This window comes from Mustela lutreola, chromosome 9 (genome assembly GCF_030435805.1).
Source record: "Mustela lutreola isolate mMusLut2 chromosome 9, mMusLut2.pri, whole genome shotgun sequence".
NCBI lineage: Eukaryota > Metazoa > Chordata > Mammalia > Carnivora > Mustelidae > Mustela > Mustela lutreola.
In genome coordinates, this window is record NC_081298.1 from 131,012,368 (window position 1) to 131,019,118 (window position 6,751).

Here is a 6,751-nt window from a genome sequence, read left to right on the forward strand (position 1 = left end):
CTGGAAAAGCCGGCACCCCATGGGGGCCATTGCTGTAGACCTTGTCCTGACCGATCTGCCCAATCTCCTAGTTCCTCACTGCCTCCCGCAAGGGTCCATCTGCTCCCCTACACTCTGAGCTCTGATAAGAAGGGCCACGCCTGGAGGTCAGGGGTGGGCAGAACTATGTCCCTGAGACCACTGGGCACTTCCCAGACAGAATGTCAGGGTCACACAGTGCCCTGCCCCCATTGTGTACTTGTCTGGATCTCTGACTAGTTCAATCCCCAGATCATCCGCGGTTGTATGACCTAGAACTCCTCCCAGGCAGCCCCCTGCCCCTCACCCCGATGGCCATTTCATTGCAAGGACCCTCAATTCAACCCATGAATATCACTCTGTCCACTCGCTCCATGTTCATTAACGTCAACCATTAATTGTTCTAGACACCCCGTCCCCTTCCTGAGCTTCTGCCAGAGCTCCCTGTACTAAAATCTGCCGACCAGTTTCCAAAAGACTAAAAGAAGCTTCGAAAAAAACAGACCTGAGCGGATACTCGTTTTTCTGAAAACCCTTCAGGGGTGTGCATGGCATTTAGGCTGAGTAACACATCCTTCAGCGGTGGAAGGCCCAGGGCCGTGTCTCTCTCACTGCCCTTCAACCCCATGGCCTCCCTATTCCTGTGCCCCTGACTCCCTCCCAACCCAGGACCTTGGCTCAAGCTGCTTCTCTACCTGGAATGCTCTTCCCCACCTTCTTCACCTGCTTCAACTGTACTGACCTCTCAGCCTCAGAGCAGCCGTCACTTCCTTCCAGAAACCTCTTCAGGCCTCTCCGACTAGGTCAGTGCCCCCTAATGGAGGCATTTATTGCAACTTTCCCGGCTGCCATTTTCTAGCTATTGCTATAATTAATCAATATCCAGTTCTCAATCAGACTGATACTCTCTGAAGATAGCCAGTGCATTGGCTATTGTTATACCACAGATTCCCCCAAAATATAGCAGCCTATGATAGCAAACATTTATTATCTGTTTTATTGGTCGGGAATCTGAGGGCAACTTAGCTGAGTGATTTTTTGAGTCACAATCTCTCATGAGGTCACAGTCAGGGTGTCAGCCCTGCTCTCTTCTGAAGGCTTGACTGGGGCTCCAAGGTCCTCTTCCAACATGGCTGCCTGGATCTCTCCACAACATGGCAGCTGGCTTCTGTCAGAACAAATGATCCAAGAGTAAGGCAGAGACAGCAGTGTCTTCTACAAAGTTGCTGTAGACCTCCCACCCCATCATTTCCATGATATTCTATTGATGACACAGGTCAGCTCTAATCAGTGTGGGAGGGGCCTGTGGAAGTATGTGAATATGGGAGTCATTGGGGGCCATCTTGAAGGGCTATCTCCCACAGCTGAGAATCCCATCTGTCCTTGCACCCGTTAGTTTCAGTGCTTGGCACATTGCAAATATTGAAATAATGGGTTTTTTTATTCGTCTTTTTTTCCCCAAAAATTTTGACAGTGAGAGGGAACACAAGCAGGGGAAGTGGAAGAGGGAGAAGCAGGCTTCCCACTAAGCTCGATCCCAGGACCCTGGGATCATGACCTGACCTGAAGGTAGATGCTTAACGACCGAGTCACCCAGGTGCACCTGAAATAATAGGTTTTGAATGAACGAAAGAGGGGTTGACTAGGTTACCCACTCCAAACAGTGAGGGTGGGTAGAGGGATTCTGCCTACCCTCCTTAACATGTCCAGCAAATTCTCCGGGATGATTGTTCCGACCTTCACCTTGCCCCAGATCTCCAAGCCTGGGCATCTGATGTGTCCCACACAGAGGGTAAGAGAACACAGGCCACCGCCCAGCCCGTAGTCCGCCGAGGCATCCGATGTGCATTTCCTAAGGATATTCCCTGGGCAGCTGTTCATTCCCCAGACATTTGGATCAGAGGACCAGCAATTAAGAGAATTGGAAAGTGGTGGTTTCACCTTATTTGCATGTTCCATGTCAGCTGCCCCCAGCTAGTATGTGGCAAGGGTGGGGCGAGCCGCACAGACAGCTCTGTCAGGTGCCTATTTTTAGTGGCTCTGCCAGATTACAAAGCTCGATCACCGCGGAGCGAGGGAAGCAGCTGACACTCCAGCCTGCAATCTGGGTATCTCCCTCAACGTGTCTGCTGGCAAAACGTGGCTCTTCAATAATGCATGGGGCTATTAGCGCCAAGCTGGGGACGCCTTGCTCCCTCCTAGCGATCAAAGCTGCCGCCCGGGAGCTGAGCTGGTGATCAGATTTCATGGGCGCCTTATAACCGCTGCCCCTTCATATGCGATTAGAATAGGCTGTTTCATGTCCAAGGATGAAAGCAGCAAGGATTTGGGAGAAAATCCGGCTTCCTAGAGAAATCAAAACACTTCCATTTCATTACAAATGGCTGCATGACACAGCTAATAGCTCCTCCGAGAGGGAACGCTGCGGGACCAGCTGTCGACGTCGGCAGCTCCTCTCAGATGCTGTGTAAAATGTGTGAGATGCAGGATTAGGGATGCCGCTCGATTTCCTTATGTTCAGGGCATATCCCAGACCATGGGGCTCTGTCGCAAATCCTTGAGAGATTCCCCTCCATCGAGCAGCATTAGCGAGGGTCGGAACAATCCCCGTGGAGGTGATCAGGTGATTGAAGAGGGACCCTGAGGAAGACGTGCCCGCAGCCAGCAGCGGGCATAATATTCATAGCTCCCCACCGCTGCGTGTGACCACACACCCAGCACTTGCCTCCAGTACCTCCAACCCTTGCAGCAACTGACAGCGTATTAGATTCCGCTGCTGTGAAACCCTCAGGATCAGAGAGCTTATGAGATTTGCTCAAGGTCAGCCAGTTAAGAGGGGATGGAGCCCAGAGGGGAGCCCCAGCATGTGCCCAGGTTCTGTACCAGCTGCCCCCGCAAGTTCCCTCCAGAGGCAAGGCCAGAGCCAGCGGCAAAAGGAAGAGCTGCTGGAGGGGCAGGCCTTTCGGTCCCCTGGGAACTGTGGAGCATTTAGCCACTACCCCGGTGGGGGTTCCCTGGTCTGGCTTCCAGGGCTTTCTGCAGCTGGACTGCAGCCTTCATCCCAGCTGCCTTTCTGTGCCTACGCCAAGGAGCGCTCTCCTTTCCAGCCAACACGATCTGGTCGGTACCGAAGAGCTGAGGCCTCTGGGTGGTCCTTTATCTTCACTGGCCTTGCTTCCATCCTCTGAATTGGAGGGAACACCTCCTCCTCAATGGTGAAGCAGCACAGAAGACAGTCAGGAAGTTAAATGGAAACTTCCAGGCTTATCCTGTGCAACACACCAGGTGCTCACCCCAGCCCATTTGCCCTTCCTTTCCGTCCTCTGAAGATTTCCCTGATCTGTCTGCATCCCCGACCTATGGAACTCCTGGGCCAAATCTCCTTCAAGAAGAACCTCCTCCAATGTGATTTGGTGAGTGCTGTGAAGTGTGTAAACCTGGTGATTCACAGACCTGTACCCCTGGGGATAAAAATATATGTTTATAAAAAATAAAAAATTAGATATACTCAAAAAAAAAACCTCCTCCTGTCAATATTCCCACAAGTCCGCAGCCCAGATGGGCTCCACCCACCACCACCACCATCCCCAACCCCCCACCCCCCTCCACTGTCTATCTCTGGCTTTGTGAGATGAGTTCACATCACACCAGGAGCTATGCAGGGCAGTATGTGGGTCCTTCCCACTCCACCTCATGTCTGCCTTGTCCCCAAGCCCTGCCCAAGCATGAGGCACAAGGCAAGTCCTGGCAAGGCCGATGGCAATTTTCCTGGCCTGCTTTCAGAATGTGGGGTGGGCTCTGGACGCATTGGCAACGGGCTCTGTCCGTCTCTGTGCCCGTGGACAGGGGCTCCTCCCGCAGCATGGGCATCAGAGGCAGGAACCCTCCGATAGTGTTGGCTTCCCTGCCTGGGCTGAGACACAGTGTTAGGTATAGGGGGTGCTAAAAGGGAACAGGACTGAGGTCTGAAAAGGTGGGAGTGTTTGTGGGTCCATGAGAAGCTTTAGAGATGCTGATTCAGTGAGCAGAAGGGAGCCCCAGTGATTACGCTCTGTCTAGGGCACTTAGGAAGAGGCATTTACAGACCACAGACCTCGTGCCATTGATCAGAGCTCCCAGCCCCCGTCAGTCCCTTCACCAAACTCCATCTCCTCTGCTGCTAAGGTCATCTTCCGGTTTTCCACGTCACCAGCCCCATGCTGAGGAAGGGACCTCTGCCTGCTACCTTGTGGCTGCTCAGCGGGGTTCAAGTACAGACACGGGGAAAGTGCACATGCCTCGGACCCAGCTGCAGACCACACAGCCCGGTGGCTTCTCGGACACCCCCTGAACACTTCCTGCCGCCAAGCCCTGCCCTCCTGGCATCCGATGTGAATTCTTCCCGCGGAAGTGTAAACAGCTGGTGGTTTAGAGATACCCCGAGTCCTCCTGCCTTCCCGTCTTCAGCTGGCTGCCCACTCCCTTTCTGACCATGATGGCCCTGGGCCGCAGAGCAGACACGGTCCGACAACTGCCCCACGCCCCTCCTTACGGGTCATCAGAGGTCTGTGGTGGCTTCCCCACCATCCCCCTGCAGCGCCCTCCTTGGGGCACCCTCTCCGCTCTGCTCCCTGTCCTTTCCCGGTCCTTTGACACTCACCGTGGTGGGCCCAGAAGTCACTGTGCTCACAGAGCGGGCCCAGCCGAGCGCCCCTGGCCCACCATTGATCCAACTCCGCTGTCCACTCCTGGCTGGCTCCCCGTCCCCGCAGACTTCCGTGAGTGGCCAGCTCTGAAGTTTTCTCCTTCCTTCCTCTTTTTCTAATTACACTTATTTTCCGATAATTGCAGATTCACCTGCAGTTATAAGAAATAATGCAGCGAGCTCCTATATCCTCTTTACCCATTTCTCCCCGTGGTGACACTTTGCAGAACCCTACACCCATGCCATACACTGGAATACTGAGAATGAAGCCAAGATACAGAAGGTTCTGTCCTCACAAGGATCCCTTCCCCTCCTCCATCATGAAGCCAGCTCCAGGGTTTTCTAAACTCCTGTCAGGTCAGGCCCCAGGCTCCTCAACCCCACTCCTGGTCCCTGCCACCCTTCCTGGGCCTCCGCTTCCTCACGCCTGCAGGGGAGCGAGAGTCGGGTCTCTCTAGAGCCCCATCACTGCCCACGGAAGGAATAGTCACTGTCAAATTCTCTGTGCTCTAGGCTCCCAGGAGTCCCCACCCCCCTGGTGGCCGGCAGAGCCCACCCTGACACAGCACGCGGTCCTCCTGTGGGAAGCAAGACTCTCCGACCCTGCTCCTCACCCGAGGGGGCCGGGCCCCGAGCCACTTCGACGCACAGAGGGCCTTGAGGGAGCAACAAGGTCTGAGGAGAAAAGTATAAACAGAGTCCCTTTACTGAATGTAAATTGTTCCTTCTGAGGGACATCTTGGCTCGAGGTTGCCTCTAGCCATGACACAGGGAGGGATCTCTTATCGGGAAGGGGACAGGAGCGATGTTAGGACGGAGCCCCACAGTGAACCCTCTGGTGTCCCGCATGACTAGACGCAGGCCTCAGTCTCCCTTCCCTGTGGAGAGGGACTTTGGCACGGGGCTGGCTAGGGTCCGGCTGCTGGCTGTGTTCTCTGACACACGGACCGTGCTGGTCAACCTCCCATGGCTCTGGTACAGTGACACTATTTATCTCTCCCTATGGTGTTCTCGAGCTTGCCCTGTGCAGAGGCTGCTTGGTGCCTGCTGAGGCCCTGCAAACCAGAGCCGCCAGATGATCCCAGCCTGCGTGGGGGGAAACCAGGAGTGCCCACCCGGTCAGCACCACACTCGGGAGAAGTAGCGCGGCGGGAGCGCTGCCCGTAGGGTTCCCCACCCTGAGCCCAGTGCTCTCCCATGCTCCTGCCTGGTATCCTCACCATCTTCTTAGTCCTCTGGTGAGGAAGGCGCTCGGGAATGGAATCCGGACCGTCTGCTTGACGCAGTCCCCGCCTCCTCCCGTTTCGCCTCTCCTGTGTTGTCAGGGGCTTTCCTGGGCCTCGGGCCTCACTCCCCTTACAAAACTCAAGATTTAATGAAAAAAAAAAAAGGCTATTCTTTCAAGTTTCCGTCAAATGCCCCTTCCTCCAGGAAGCCCGCCCAGTCCACACAGCTGTGCCAAACCTCTCCTTCCTCACCATGTAACATTTTGGTGCCTTCTCTGGCCTTTTCATACTTGATGTTTCAGTTATTCGTGCCCTTATGACTTTGCCATATTGAGTTCCCAGGGGAGCCACGGACAGCATCGGAGTCTCTGCCCCAGGCCCCCCTCCCCCAACAAGCACGTGCCAGAAGAATAAGCAAGGAATAAACTATAGTCTGATTCACACTTCCCCAGAGCCAAAAACCAGGCATTAAAGGTTAGGGACTTTTTTTTTTTTTTTTTTTTTAAAGATTTTATTTATTTGACAGATCACAAGCAGGCAGAGAGAGGGGTGGAAACAGGCTCCCTGCTGAGCAGAGAGCCCGATGGGGGCTCAATCCCAGAACTCTGGGATCATGCCCTGAGCAGAAGGCAGAGGCTTTAACCCACTGAACCACCCAGGCACCCCAAGGTAGGGACTTTAAACCATGACCCCTTTAGCCTCCAGAGTAGACCACAACATGGGAATGTTGGATGGAATTCCTTGGAGGGAGTCGGACACGGGACACAGGTGTGCTTATCAGCAAAGGACTTGGAGCCAGACAGGCCACTGAAGGGTGGGAGGA

The 6,751-nt window shown here is 54.4% G+C and overlaps 1 long non-coding RNA gene across 1 annotated transcript; it reads right to left on the minus strand.

Moving 5' to 3' along the window:
- Nucleotides 1–997: 997 nt before the first annotated feature.
- Nucleotides 998–4,849, minus strand: LOC131808226 (uncharacterized). Its single transcript, XR_009344736.1, has 2 exons — nt 4,658–4,849; nt 998–1,186 (listed from the first exon to the last, which is right to left on the minus strand). It is a non-coding gene; the product is annotated as an uncharacterized LOC131808226 (long non-coding RNA).
- Between the last annotated feature and the right edge of the window lie 1,902 nt (nt 4,850–6,751).